This window comes from Drosophila elegans, unplaced genomic scaffold (genome assembly GCF_018152505.1).
Source record: "Drosophila elegans isolate 14027-0461.03 unplaced genomic scaffold, ASM1815250v1 contig_397, whole genome shotgun sequence".
NCBI classification, from domain to species: domain Eukaryota; kingdom Metazoa; phylum Arthropoda; class Insecta; order Diptera; family Drosophilidae; genus Drosophila; species Drosophila elegans.
The window spans coordinates 3733694-3749503 of record NW_024545782.1 but is presented as its reverse complement, the minus strand read 5'-3'; positions in this window follow the sequence as shown (position 1 = coordinate 3749503).

The following is a 15810-nucleotide window of genomic DNA, read 5'->3' as shown; positions in this document are numbered from 1 at the left end:
GTCGGAGCATTTGACAAACGATGTTTACCGCGGTGGGAGGCCGCTGGGTGTCATTGCGACAACACGAGACGGTCTGATTATTTTTAACCAACCAAACGGACAACCTCAAATGGCTGTGCAAGCAAGGAAACCCGAACTGCGACTAGAACGGAACCCAATTCGGTTGATTGTGTTTGATTTCGGCGGTGAGTTTTTCATATTTTTATTTTTCCTACCTGGACTTTACCCGGGTATATGGATCTTTCAAGAGACATTAGTGGTTACCCCTATTTAATGAGCTCTAAGACTTTTTCTCAACTATCACATTTTCTCAAATCGCCTGCAATACAATTGCAGAAACTCTGCCCCAATATACAAACTGTATACTTTTTGGGGTCAGATTCTACAAATTACTTAAATGTAAAACATAATTTTTATAGCTATATCTAAGCAGATAGATATTTTTATTTTTCACTTGAAAATACTTTTCAGTGAGTAACAGTGTTTCTTTTTATATTTATAGGTAGGAATGCATACACATTGGTGTCCAAGGTATTATAACGTCCGTACCTCAAGCACATTTTGGTAACTGTTTGTTCGTTTTTATGATGGCCCACTGCGTGGTAATTCATTTTTAGTCAATAAATCGTTTGGTTGTTGGTACTTTCTGCCCTTTTACCTGGGTGCGGCGAACAGAAAACAAGAACCAAACTGATTACTAAGCCAAAGTAGAGAGCAAGAGGAGCAGTATTAATTTGATGGTAATAAGGAAATAATCGCACTCATTTATCATTTTAATGTATTCGCATTACCCGACGTGGGCTAAAAGTCGGAGCAGTTAAGTCTGTTGGATAAAATTTCATAATTTAATGCGATTCTTATTCCAATTGTTTCGTTTTACGAGGAAAATTGTGTTATATTTTCAATTTTTAAATAGATTTCGCTGATTAAACAATAACCAACTTAAAATACACTTATCAAAATTAGATTATTTTGGAAAACACAATTTTTTAGTAGAAACAATCAATCAACAATAATCTATTAACTTATTAAAAAAATAAAAATTAAGCTGTTCTATTTGAGTAACTTGATACATTGCAATATATCCAAGGGCAATTTGCAAAATTTGATTGATTTGCCAATTGCGATTTTGCTATCGAAATAAAACCATCCATCCACCATCCTTATGAGTGGTACACGTGCATTTCACATGACAAATGGCAGAACTCAGATGTGCAAATTTTAAAACGGTTTAATTTTTCTTTTCAATTAGCAGATTGCATTATACGCATACTCTATTATTTTAATCGAAATTTTTTGCCGTTGTCTTGTCCTTTTTAATTTGTTTTTTTTTTTTATTTATTTCTTTTGTTGAAATTGTTTAATTTCGAGTTGCATGTTCTTGTCACCTCCGCATCTACAATTAGTCAAAGAAGCAAGTGTCTAGGGTGGAGAAGGGTTAAAGGCGATGGGTCAGCCGTTTAAGGGTCCCAAACAGAGATACCCAGTGTCCCACTCCCAATCGTGTGAATTAATCATGGGGCAGCTATTTCAGTTTCGGTGGAAAAAATGCGAAAAGTACAGGGAAAAAAGGTTTCAATTTGAATAATATGACGAAAGAGCCAAGCCAAAAAGGGTTGACAGCGAGGTGTTTGTGTGTGGCCTACCACTTTCGGGGTGTCACTGTCACTCGGTTCATTTCGCATTCACAACATGCTCGAAACATCGCGGCCCTTTTGCCAATTTCATTTAGCGGCATCATTTCTGCTCGTGCCTTTGTCATTTTTTCTCAATTTCTGTCTTTTTTTTTTTTTTTGCGATTTTTCTCTTTAGCAGATGGAAAACAAGATAAATGATTTCAAACTTGACTTTTCATTTCGTATATTAGCCGGAACGTGCCTCACATAGTTCATTTCACCCCTTCACCCCCGCCGCCACCTGCTTTAGAACTGGCCAACAGATCCCGAACCCCGTGAAAAGTGAAACAAGACGGACAATCTAATTGTTCTCTATTAACGAGCCTCGATTTGTTCCGTGACCTTTACACATTTGGTTGATCAAACTATATCACACACTGTTGTTTGCTCACCCCTCCCTTGGCGTGTGATTCCGCCCTCGAGGTCCTGCCCAAAACTCGCCTCTATTTGGACATATGTTGCTCGGATCGGACCGATGATGCATGGCCCTCGGTTGTCGCCGCTGATTATGGTGGCTGCAAATGCTGCGGACCATGAAGTGGTTGCTGGTAAAACTCGGGCCCTACTTTGAATGCGACTCCATAAACACTGTTTGCTTATGGGATGAAAGGCAATATTAATTGGATAAGAACCCACTGAGAATTGCGGGCTAAATAGTAATAATCATGTGAGGCTCTGAGGTTTTCGGACTCTCCAACCGAAAAGTTAAGTTTTTTATATTTAATGTTGATTAAATTATAGGAACACATATAAACAAAACATATGTTAGTCGTACATTGAACTTTCAAACTTGAAATGGTATTTCCTGGTTTGTTAATCCTTTGAAGAGGGTCTCATAATTTCAGACAACCTTCTTGATCAGCATTAACAGTTGAGTCGACTTACCATCCGTGAGTTTGTCTGCCAGTAAGCCCTTACAATTAGCACAATATTTATTTTGTGGTTGCATTTTGTATTTGAATATAAAAATTCATTTTTTACGTAGCCTAAAGAGGATAAAGAGATTTAAAAGCGGGTATCGAGAATTGTTCTTTATAGAAATTGCCTGTGCATAACACTAAGCAAAATATGAAGTAATAATAACTTTTTAAAAAGGCCAAAATTAAAATCTGCTTAACTCAGGAAAGGCCAATTGGTTTTTATCTTCAGATAACACCTAAATTTCGAATTATATTCGTATATGGTTAATCAAACTGGAAGCTGTAATGATTTTTAATTGAATTATTCGATCGTTCCTATGCCAGCTAAATGAGATCGTTTTCCGATTTTAATAAAATTAAAAGCGTAATTATGAATTATTACACCATTTCAATGACCAAAAAATTTAAAAAAAATTGAAAAGTTAACATTTTTATTAAAAATATTTTTTTTGTAATATTCCGATTGTTGGAACTATATGAATAAGTCGTCAGATTTTGATAAAATTTAAACCATAATTCCAAAATAATAAAATTTCACTAAATATCGAAGCAAAGAATTGATAAACAGCAAAGTTATACTTTTTTTTGTTTTTTTCCTATTGTTCCTATACGTTCAGACGGACGGACAGACGTCTGTCCGTCCTTTCCTGCCAGACACTAAATTATGAATTAGTTCTCAAATATAGTCTAAATATAAAATGTTATTAGTTTGCCAAAGAGGGGATAGTGGAATCCACCTAAAAACAGTCGTTAACTAGAATATAAAATATAATTTAAAATATATGAGTGCGTGGCATTAGACCACTTAAACTTAATTATCAAAGGCCCTCGACCAGCAGATCCCTGTAACCGGATATCATAATCGCTAAATCGAGGATGGTTACATCATTTTGCCGGCTTTGAGTTTCCCATCGGATGATTGTTTGCTTGGCGGACCGATTAACGCCCCAAAGGATCGCACCTTAACACCTCCTTAGGGTCACACACTCCCCGGCCAGGCCAATGTTCCCATAGATATAATATTATGGTGGTGGAACCTCTCCTCTTTTTTATCCATTCAATCAATTAAGTCATCAGTACAATATTTGTATTGCCATTGTTTGTTTCCATTCGGGTACTCCCTGCAGACGGGGGTAATGGTGGTTGATGGGTGCCTGTGCTTCCCTTATTGACTTTCCTGCGACATCCGAGCGATTGTCACACTATCTTACCAATTTTCGATTCGCATTCCCATTGTTTTTTGTCTGAGCCCGATCACGTGTCTATATCTGCGTCTGCCTCCACCGCCGTGACTTGGGTTACTTGAGTGGCTGCCATCTAGACACTTAATTAAGACGAAATGCCGCTGTTTTATTATTGGAATAGTAAATACTCCATAAATTTACTAATGAAAACACTTAACGACACACGTCACAAAAAACAATGCGGGAATTCGGTTTTTATTTACTCAATATTTGGATTGTCCCCTCTGTTGTTTGGTAGAATGGAAGTTTTGATATTATAATTAACAAAGGTACTCAATCGTACTTAAGGCTTGTGGACTTACTAGAAATTCGTTTGATTAAAGAGGGTGTTGCTGAAGGAAATTCTGCGGGATTGCTAGCTATCACTTAAGGGAATCTGTTAGGAATTGCATCTTATTTTTTGAGGTATACTTACATTTTCCCAAAGTAAAAAAGAAAAAGCACCTTAGGGGAGAAGTTCAAGTCACATAAAACAAGACAATTAGACCACCTAAGACGTTTCCCAAGTTTTTCTTGGAATGTTACGTGGGCCAATCTGAAATTGTTAAGAAAGTGTTAAGGCTAAAGGGGCTCTGCCTTTTGGCAAAATCCTTTCACTTAATTGTGTAACACAAATTAAAATGACAGCTTCAAAGAACGCAACTCAAGGAGGCTTAGTTTTCAACTAAAAGTTTAGCAGAAAAGGGAATTCTCTTTACTGTCCCCAGAATTTAAAGGGCTTGATAATTTATTGGTAAATTATAGTTTGCATTCCCTGATGGGATTTCAATTTGAGCAGTCCAAGAATCATATTTTCTGTCGTTCCCCACACTTCCCAGCTGCAATTTATGTTTGTGCTTACAATTAGAAATCTGTGCCCTAACAACAATCTATTTGAAAGTCGCAGGCAATGCGATTGCAGGCCATGTAAGATGTGCCCAGCACATGGCCTCTTGATATTGATGCACTCAACACTCTGTCTGCCTCTGCATCTGGGCATTATTCTTAATGTTTTGCTTCCAATTTACTGGGACTACTTAGGCAGCTCTTCGGGTGCCCAAACAAATTTGCATTTTCGTTGACAAGGCCCAGACAGGTACTTGGAGAAGTTGAGCAGCATCTAAAACAAATGCATTTATTGGCCATTCTCTCAAGTGTTCCAAGGATGAAACAATCTTCCATCGATTACCGAAGACCTCAACTGGACCGCAGCTGGTGTAAATTGGATTGTTAAGCCATCTTAAGCCATCTTTGGGATCTTTGTTTGTTTCTTGGGTCCAGATAATTGGATTGTGTAGTGGACGCATGGTTTATGTAAACAAGACTGCCCAGAGAGCAAAAGCCCTTTACTTTGTTATTTAATAAATGGAAGGGTTTTAATTGTAGAAAATGTTTCTTGATATGGAATATTAAGGGTAAATTTGTAAAAAGATTTTTGTTGGATCGAATATATTTAGTTACCAGCAATTAAAATTATAAAGATTAAAACCATTTGTAGCTTAAGTGCTGATTATAATCCCTATCATAGTTATTAATATAAAACTAAATAAATTTGTTAGGAATGGCCGCGTCTTCTTATCATTTATTTGTTTATTATTACCTTTTAATTAAAAGAAAGTTGGGTATTTTTTTAATTTTTTCAATATTAGATAAGTGCATTCGACAGAAATTTTAAAAGCGGTACAAGTGAAAAATGTTTTTGTTGGATCGAAAATATTAAGTTAGAAACAATAATGCAAATTAGAAATATTAAATATTAAATAGCAATTTTTTTTGGTACCTTCTAATAAACTCAAGACTTAAGAAAGTGTTTAATAGTCTCAGGCATCTCGCTTTATTTGCTTGCTCACTATATTATGGCGAATTGCTTTGCGTCTATCCTAGACCAAGTTTAAATATCATACCCTGAAAACTTTCACAGTAATCCCTTTCAAATCAATGTTAAATAAGTTTTGTACAACTATTTAGCAATAAATTAATCTTCATAAATCACAAATCAACAGCAGGGACGACAACCTGGCGACTGTCAGGTGAATAGATGGTCGGAGGAGCGCACGGCGTTCCATGAACTACATTAAATTAGAAACGAGGCGTCGTCAAGATTCCGTATAATGACAAAAGCAATTAATTTTGTGTGTGCCCAGGCAGATGCCAGGGAATTGTGCGCAAAGGTGTTGTGTTGGCCAGAGGAATGGGGTGATGGGTGATCCACCCTCCAACCCTTTCAGCCCAACCCCGATTACGCTCACAAATCGCTACAACAATGGGGCAGAGCCACCTCCTGCCCCTTTGGACACACAATCAAAATTCCACAGGCGAAGGTTGTTGGCTCGGAGGAAGCTCCCATTCGAAAGCTTTGCAATTAATTATGCGAATCTGACGAATCTTCCTGGGCGAGCAACTCTTCGACTTGGCCCACATGGGGGCAAATGCTGTTTGCCGTCAACTGGCTGGCATCATGATTTACATGGCTGCCTGCAAAATGTTTTCAAAGGGGGGTGGGAGTCGGGCCATACGTCTGCGCCTGTGGTAACCGAGGGGTAAATGCAAATTTAAAGGCGTGAATAAGCCAACGGCAAACTCCAGCACTCTAATTGTAGACAGACAACCCCCGTAATTATCCGCTATGGAAAAGCCATTAATGGTATTAGAAGGATTCCAGTGAGTTCGTGGGGAAAGATGTTGCGTTTTGGATATCCTCGACATTAATGGAGGGCAATTGTGTTAAAATTGATTTAGCATTTTAGGTAAAGAGTTTTCGGGGGTATGCAGTAGTAATAGCTTAAGGTGGTATATTAAATAGTGGATAACAGTGTTTAATATACATCGGTTTTTAGGTTGTTCTTATTCTTAAGCCCAATTAAAATTACACATTTGACCGCATAAAAGATAAAAATTCAAAAATAAATTATCTTGCTTAGCTTTCATGATTGTATATGTCGTATGTATGTTTCCTAAAACAATTAAATCAATTTTCTAAAAAATTAAAAATATTTTTGAAATCACACATCTAGTTAGTATTTGTAAATAAAGTTTAAGTCGACTTTTCTTTTTATTTTAAAGTGTAAAAATTAACTATTTGTTTGAGCGTTTATATGAAATAAAGCAAGTTCTCGCAGTGTATTTATATATGATATAAAACAACGATTATTTTAGTGTTCAGCTATTATAATTTTTTTTTAACATTTTTCATATGACTTAATTATACGATCCAAATCGTTCTATATTGCATTCTACATGCGATGAAATATATACTTATGGGGGAGTTTTAAATCCAGCAAATTTATTTATGCAAATATTTAATCCTACTATTAATATAGTGAACTCCAGATTCAACAGTAAGACTAATGATGCAAATACATAGTTAATCCAAATATTTTGAAATTATGCTTTGCATTTTAATATTTTAAGAGAGTTTTTAACTTCAATCTCTGTATCTTTTCTTACTTCTAATCAGTTTTTGTCTTAAAGCTCATTAGATTGCGAGTTTCCAAGAGGGTTGTCACCCTAATCCCTCACTCCACAGCACTTATCTTTATGGCCGATTCACAGCCGAAGCAAAATAAACACTTGACAATATGACAATGGAACAGGATGAGCCCAAAGGAGAGTTCTAAATGGGCCACACCCCTTTGCTAATTTGAGTAGAAACCGAAAAGTGTTTTGGACCCACTTAATGGTTTGTTTTCGGTTGACAACTTTCCGTCTGGTTGCTGCAGCCTTTTGAGAGCACTTTCCATTTGTTTGGCTTGTGGTTGCCTGATGATGAGCGGGAAATGGAGACCGGGGGGAAATGGAAACTAACAACTAATTTAAAGCAATTATGTAAAAAGTTTCTACTCGAACTTCAGCAGGCGCATTCAAAGTCCTATCGCCACAAATGTCAGTTCGTAAAATTAAAGTGAAAATAGTTTTAATTAAATTTGTCAAATTATGACGGAGAATTCAATTAGTTCTCGGGTTGGCCATGTTTTTTGCCAATTTGAGTTTATATTTTATGTGTTGGATGATAATGAAGAAGGTGGGATGGCCTTAAACATTTCTTTTGATAACTGAAAGATTATACAATGCACAATTTTGTAAATGCCCCAAGTTTTGATGGATAAAAGTCTTGCCCACCGCCTCATCAAACAGAATTCCCAATGCGTATGTCTCAAACCTCTTCGGTATTTAGCTTTCGAAATCCCCTTCGTTATGCACTTGCTCAAAAATAATAACTAATCAAAATAATAGTTAGAAAAAAAGATTGCTGGTAATCATTTCATGGGAATTTCTTTCGCCTGTTACTCCATTTTTACGACACGTGCCTGCGCACGCACTTTGATTAGGGCCAAGTCAATCTACCCCATCTGGCCGAACCCTCTATAATGTTTATACCACTTGTCACTGTAAGGGCCACCAGCTTTGCCACACCACCACCAGCAGCAGCACCAGCACCACCATGTTCTTCAGTGAAACCCACCAATATCGAATTCCGGATTGCACAAAACTGGAAAAGGACTAGGCTGAGGACCCAGTCCACTTGACGCGTGCGGATTGTGGGAAGCCCTGCGAGTGTCAAATTTTTATGACTCTGTTTGATTTCTGGCCGGCATAGCGCCGTTAATGGAAGGCACTTGTTCAACCCGTCGAAACTTACGAGATTTCAGCTTCGGGATATGAATCTACGAGTCCTACAACAATATTTGCCAAAGGATAACATGTGTAAGGGCAAGTGCAATGTCATCCTAAAGTGTGGGAAATTATCAAAGCTGTTCGGGGTTTTAGTTTTACAGATTTGGAATTGTTATTTGAAGTCTAATTCAACTAATGTTGTACTCCTAGCACTATATTTAAAATTAAAATTGTACAGTTTCTTATAGAGTGCATTGCACTGTTCTTTAAAATTTTCTTAAATAGTTATACTTGTTGTTAAAGAAGTTTATTGTATCAAAGGAAAAGTCAGTGAAGACAAATTAGAATAATGTTTTTTACTTTTTATCAAACTATCAATATACAGAAAAGGTCAGCGTTATTAGAAAACAATTTATGTTTATCGTTTAATAATACTTTGTTAAATTTTATATTAAATTAGCTACTAAAATCTAATTAAGTTCTAGATTTGCTTTTTTGCTAATAATTTAATAAGTAGTTTTTGATGATAAAAAAGTACACGTTTTTAATAAAGGAAAACAAGTTGTAACTACTTAACTTGATATGCAAAATTTATTTAAATGTTATATCTGTTTTTGAGGTACTCACACAGCATTTCTAATAATCAATCAAAGTCTATTTAGGTTTTCCAAATCGGATTCAACATTTCGTCGAAGGCTGTAACTGGCTGCTTTGCGGCCAAATGTCATTTGTAATTCTACGCTTTTTTGGTCGAAGACTACCCAGTAAATCCGAATTGTGGCCATTTGTGCTAATAGGAAGAATTGGCTGCTCACAGCTCGAAGTTCGTCACCTAATCGCATTCGCATAAAGGGCTTCAAATTTCACAATGTGTTTGCTGCACCACTTTCGCCTCAATCGCTGCGAAATAAAGTGGCGAGTTGGGGTAATAGTGATTCCTATTTCGAATCAGATTGTGATTCAGCTTCAGATTCGTCTGTCTGTACTCTCTGCATTGGCTAAATGTGATTTATGCTCCGCTTTATGTAAAAACGTCAGCAACAATTCCGGCAGCAGAGCACAAATTAACTTCAGCGTGGAGTTGGGCAGTTGGGCCTTTCCCAGCCCGAAAGTCGAGACGTGTTCCGTAATTCAATATTCAGTCCAACGGAGTGTATCCGGCAGAAGATGCAGTTGGGCCGGAGTCAGGGCTCAGAGGTCGCATTTGGCAGCCAACTCGGCAAGCATTCCCAGAGGACCCGAATAATTTCCTACCCTTGGCACTAAGTATTATTGTGCATTAGAGGACTAATAAACAGGTTCGCAGTTGTCCTCGACTTTCCGCCCTCGCTTGTTCATTCATAGTTTGTCTGGGAGTTTATACCTTCTACGTGATTTGCGGCCATAACTCATCGTGCTCTTAGCCAGGGCAAATCATGAGACAAATAAATCAGGAATACTAAATTAATTCACTTTTCTTTTCTAGTTTTTTTTAATTAAGGCCTTGAATGTGGGCTGTGATGTATTCACGGCAACTTGAGGGTGTTTAAAATTATAATCTCAAGCGTTGGTCATGAGTTATGGGGCTTTTGGTTGATTTTAAACTCAGTTATTAATATCTCTGTTAGACTCTTCTAGCCTTGTTCTTAGCGAAATTTTAATCTAGGCGTAGCAAGCTTATGGCTAAAACATTGTCCCTTAAGTTGAGAGTTTAAATTCAGCCAATTCACCCTCACAAAACAAGTTACAAAGGAGCAAAAATTGAGTCCTAAGAAATATTTTGCTTAATTTTAAACGAATTCCTACAATTTTTATTTTATTTCTAGACTTTCTTAGGTCAAGTATCGGCTTAGTAATTGTTTGGTATTTGGCTTAAAACTCTTCATAACACATAGCAACAAAAAATGGTGTACCAATATTAGCATATAAAAAATCTGATTGGTCTTCTTCGTTACCGTTTGCCTTCAAATGTTATGTACAAGAAAATTCATACTCATTTTTATACCCGTTACTCGTAGAGTAGCGTTGAAAGGTGTGTAACAGGTGAAAGGAAGCATTTCCGTATTTGAATATAGTTCATGAACGAAGGCAAAGTTATTAAAGCAATATACAGGTTTATAACTATATGCACTTGAGTATAAAGCAAAGGCAACTAACACTTCAAAAATGTGTTATAATAAAATGTACATAAATAATAAAAGGTTGATTCGCCACTGGGAAAAACTTTTGCAAATTTTTTTAAATCCATAATAGATTTAAGAAACGTTATAAGCAGATGGTTTTTTTAGAAAATATTATTTTATTTAATTTTTTAACGCTATTTTTAATTTTGCTGCTGAAAACTTATTTAATAACTTAGGAAGGACGGCCATTTAGAAAACCCATAAGCGCACTATGTCTGTTGCCCATTCTTAAAGATATAATCACAAAAATAAAAATTTCTTTCTTTAATGAAAAATTTTGCAAATACCAAAGCTGATGGGCTAAAGTAAGGAAGGTAAGAAATTTTAATTTTCATAATCTTTGCGGTTGGGCCTGCAAAAAACTTCGTTTGGCCTGTATAATCATTTTTAAATTAAAGTAAACCCCTTTTCTAACAATGCTACACCTGGTTTGTTTTGGGTTTTAAAGTAAATTTTACAACCTCCGCGTTTGTAACTCCTGCACTATCGAGGCCGAACACCCCTAATGCCGACTTATGACACCAAAAATGCTCAATTTTCAGCCTTTGCGCCTTCCTCAGTTGGTCGAGGGTGCGAGGAATGCGTGAGGGATATCAACGGGGTTACACTCGAATTAGTCCGGTGGGATTCCGCTTCGGGTCGGGGCGTTTTGTTTGGCTTTGTCAAGGCAAGACGCCTCCCTTCGCTGAATAATCACACAGCGGGAAGGAGCGGACAGACTCAGCCTTGCAGCAATTGAGACATTCAATTGGCAACAAACGCCGCGTGCAGGGGCAGTACACTGCCAAAATTTAACACACAGCATTATTGAAAAACATTTATTTTAAGGCAGTGCTTAGAAATCTTGGTGCGTACACAAATACAATTTTTTCGTGATTTCGTGACTTTCCCAAAAGTTGTGTTCCATTGCAGGTAGTACATAAGTCGGAACGAGCCGGATCGAACGACTATAGCCTATAGCTCCAATAGGAACAATTGGAAAATAAATGAAAACTATTATAACTTTGCTGTTTGTCTTTTTTTTTACATTATTCGAGATGTATTAATGATTAAATATTTCATTTTATCAAAATCCGGACGACTATATATAGCTTCATATAGCTTCCATAAAAAAAATATTCGGAAAACTAAAAAAACAAGAAAGAAAGCAAACTTCGGCAAGCCGAAGTTCATATACCCTTGCAGCTATTGCATGAATTAAATACTTTTGAAAATATTTAAATTATGATTTACTTGAGTATATGCTGAAAAACATTGAAACTATGATGATTTGCAGCTCAATTATAAGATAGTTATTTTATATATTTTTATTATTTCTATGGGAGCTATATGATATAGACGTCCGATTTTGATAAAATTTAAACCATAATTCTGAAATAATTAAACATTGCTATATGTCGAAGAACTAAACAAAAAATTAAAAAACAGAAAAGTTATAATTTTTTTTCATTTATTTTTCCGATTGTTCCTATGGGAGCTATATGCTATAGTCGTCCGATCCGGCTCGTTCCGACTTATATACTACCTGCAATAGAAAGACAACTTTTGGGAAAGTTTCATGCAGATAGCTTTAAAAGTGAGAGACTAGTTTGCATATAAACGGACGGACAGACGGACAGACGGACAGACGGACAGACGGACAGACGGACATGGCTAGATCGACTCGCCTAGTGATGCTGATCAAGAATATATATACTTTATAGGGTCGGAGATGTCTCCTTTACTGCGTTGCAAACTTCTGACTGAAATTATAATACCCTCTGCAAGGGTATAAAAATAATAAATAAACTTATCTATTTTTGAATTTCTTTTAATAATTATTTTGGACATAGTAAAATTTTAAATTGTTCAGATCAACACTTTTAATTTGATTCAAACCGGAGCCATCGGAACGATCGAACAATTCAGCTGAAAATCATCATAGCTTTAATATTTGCAATCAAATATGCGTATAAATGGAATTTTCAATGTTCTCACGGATATTTAATTTGTGCAACAGCAGGGTATAAAAAGTTCGGCTTGCCGAAGTTTGATTTTTTTCTTGTTAAAGATGTATTAAAAAAATCAAGCTAAACCAAGCTTAGTAGAGTGACAATGTAATAAACGAAATGCTACTTTAAAGCTTATTTGTTGAACATATAATAATTAAATGCGATTTAAAATTGAAGTCGTTGTGTGCCTTAATGATATGTCCCTTATGTATAAACATGATTGCGTTATTTTTTATAAATGCCGAAAGTAAAGTGCTTAATACCACTTTTTTTTCGCAGTGCAGAAGCAACCACCCGGGGAATCAGCCACCACCCGATCCCGCTGAGCGAGCGATTAGTTTGGGAAGCTGCCCGATGTTGCGCATCCGTGAATTACAATTGCGGTTTCCTCGCCTGGCGCTAAAGCGAAATCAACAGGGAGGATTGAGCACCGAGGATTAAGGATTGAGCATTCGACATTCAACATTCAACAGCCCCTGGAAAATCACTCCAGTTGTGCCTGTTGTTGTTCTTTTGCCCGCCTGCACTTGAAATTGTCAGCAGGTGCCCACTGCTGTGCGTTGTAACAACATTTGCAGTTATAGTGTTACACTTAGTTAGCGCTGCAGTTACGGCAATCGGAGGCGGAATCGATTTAACTGCATTTGGCATTTGGCAGTCGACTGTCGATTGTCATGCGATGATTCCGGTGGCCCTGTGTGTTCGGGTTTGGGCCATTAATAAACATTTCGTCGTCTGTTTGTGTAATAAAAATGCAATTGCCATTAAGTGTCCGGCTGGGAAGGGAATGTTTCGCCACCAAGATGACCAGCTGAGGCAGTTGGGGGGCAAATGAAATGGATTGTCAGGGGCACTTCAATGAGAGGTCAACTCATGAGGTTGGGGCCTTAAGTGAAGGCCTAAAGGCAGTTAAATCATTTTGATTTTAGGCAATAAGTAATAGTTAAGTCAGCACCTGGTAAAGTAAGGGCCTCAGAGTGGCTGTCCGTTTTTAATAAATTTGTGAAATGAATCTTATTTGTCACGGCATAAATCTCAAATGAAATTTAAAATGGTTCTCATTTATATTTTCCTGTTATGCTATCGTTAAAAGCTGCGTTCTTTAAAAAAAAGATAAAGGGTAAACTAGAAAATATAATTACCAACATTTACAATAATTTACAATTAGTTTTGAACCTATGTATTTATTTTAATAATTTTAAACTGACTTTGATATTTTTCTCTTCATTGTTATACCCATGCAGAGGGTATTGTAATTTTATTCAGAAGTTTGAAATGCAGAGAAGGAGACATTTACGACCTTATAAACTATATATATTCTTGATCACCATGTCCGTCTGTTCTACGCAAGCTATTTGCATTAAACATTTCCAAAAATTGTCTTTCTGTTGCAGGTAGTACACCCAAAATTTTCAGTTTAGAATTTATACTATTATAATATACAAAAATTCAATATAAATTCATACTAAACTGTATATAACCTATACCCAGTAGTATTTATTCAAGTAGTACTTTTATATATACATCTGCGTCCAAAATAATAGTAGTGCTGTCGCCCCTCATCTTCAAATGTTTGTAATTGTTGTTGTTTTTGTCCAAAACTTGCCATGACTGACTATTTTATTAGATTAGATTATACAAAGTTGAAAACAAAAGAAATCCAGATAATTTTACAGTTAATTTTATTGAAATCATTGCTATTTTAATTTTTATAGTTCTTAATTAAAATTGCACGACTATATCAGATAGGAAATATTAAAAAAAATAGAAAAAATGTTAATTTCTCCATTTTTTACTTTATTTTGAATATAGTAATGGGTTAATAATTCAGAAGTGCGCTTTTAGTCTTATTCAAATCGGAAAAAGTTAAATGTTTATAAAGAATATATTATTTTAGCAATAGCTGCAAGGTATATAATCTTTTTGCTTCCTTTCTTTTTGTTCATTCCTCTAAAATTACCAAGGTTTTCCCACCTTGAGCAGACGTTTTGAGTAATTTAATAGTTCTTTATCCAGAAATAAAGAGCAATTAAGATCCATTGTCTTACCCGACGCTTAAGTGTTCATCCGCAACGAAACAAAGGCCAGCATATTCGGAATCGGAGATACACGAAAGGGTGCAAAGCTGTTGAAAAGTCTTTAGTCATCGCCCCAAATGATTTTCGTGTCTCAACGCAGTAGCAATAATGATGGCGGCAATAAATTCGCATTAAGATCGCCTTGAGTCGAGTAACTCATTGGAACGCAGATGGTTGTGCGTTGGTCTTGTGGAATGACTTCAAAAACCCAGACATTTTTGAAAAAAAAGAGATCCTGACGGAACCATTTCCCGCCCATCGTGGAGTGGAAGTACCTTCAGCTAATTGCGTTTAATTCGTTCAAAGAACCCGCATTGTGACTCCATAACTTTTGCTTTTTGTTTTACGCAATCATAAAAACCCAGCTCAATCAATAATGCAAAGATCAGCGCCGTACTATTCTATGGCATTGCGTTCGCTTCGAATCCACTCGCTCAACTCGTGCCTCTGGACGGAAGTTGCTGATTTTGTGACTTTTTCAGATCGTTTAAGATTGATTGATCAATGGTTTATGATCACCAACGCCTCGGTCGACGACATGCCCTGGGTCATTTGATCTTGGGGCTTTGCTTTTGTTGCGGGCGGCATAAACGTTTGTTGATTAAATCGCAGGATGTTATCGATCATTGCATAAATTAACATATGACTTCTCAGTTTGGAAAATTCTCCCACTCAATTTTATTTTCATTTTTATTTGTGGCTCAATAATGTTGCAAATGTGCAAAGTTACAACATCAAATATGTTTACAAATGAATTTGACCATTCGTGGGAATTTCTACACCCCTGTCTATGTTGAAAATTATGTTACACCCGGAAAGGAGGCATTACCGACCCTATATATAAATTCTTGATCAGGATCATCACCAATGCCTATTAAATAATTTTATACAGGGTGGCCCACGAAAAAGTTTCGCTTTAAAGTTAAATATTAACACTGCGAAAACCTTGGAAAGCCAATGCATCCAATGTCAACCATCCATCCACGAGATTAAACTCGCCATTGAGGTCATTAAGGATCGAATGTGAGTGAAGTGGTCTTCCACAAATAATCCGCAAGGTTGGTGCTAATCAATAAAAAAAAATATTTTAAAAATAACCACCAATTTTTTGTTTATAGCCATTTAAAAACGCAACTTTTTATGTAT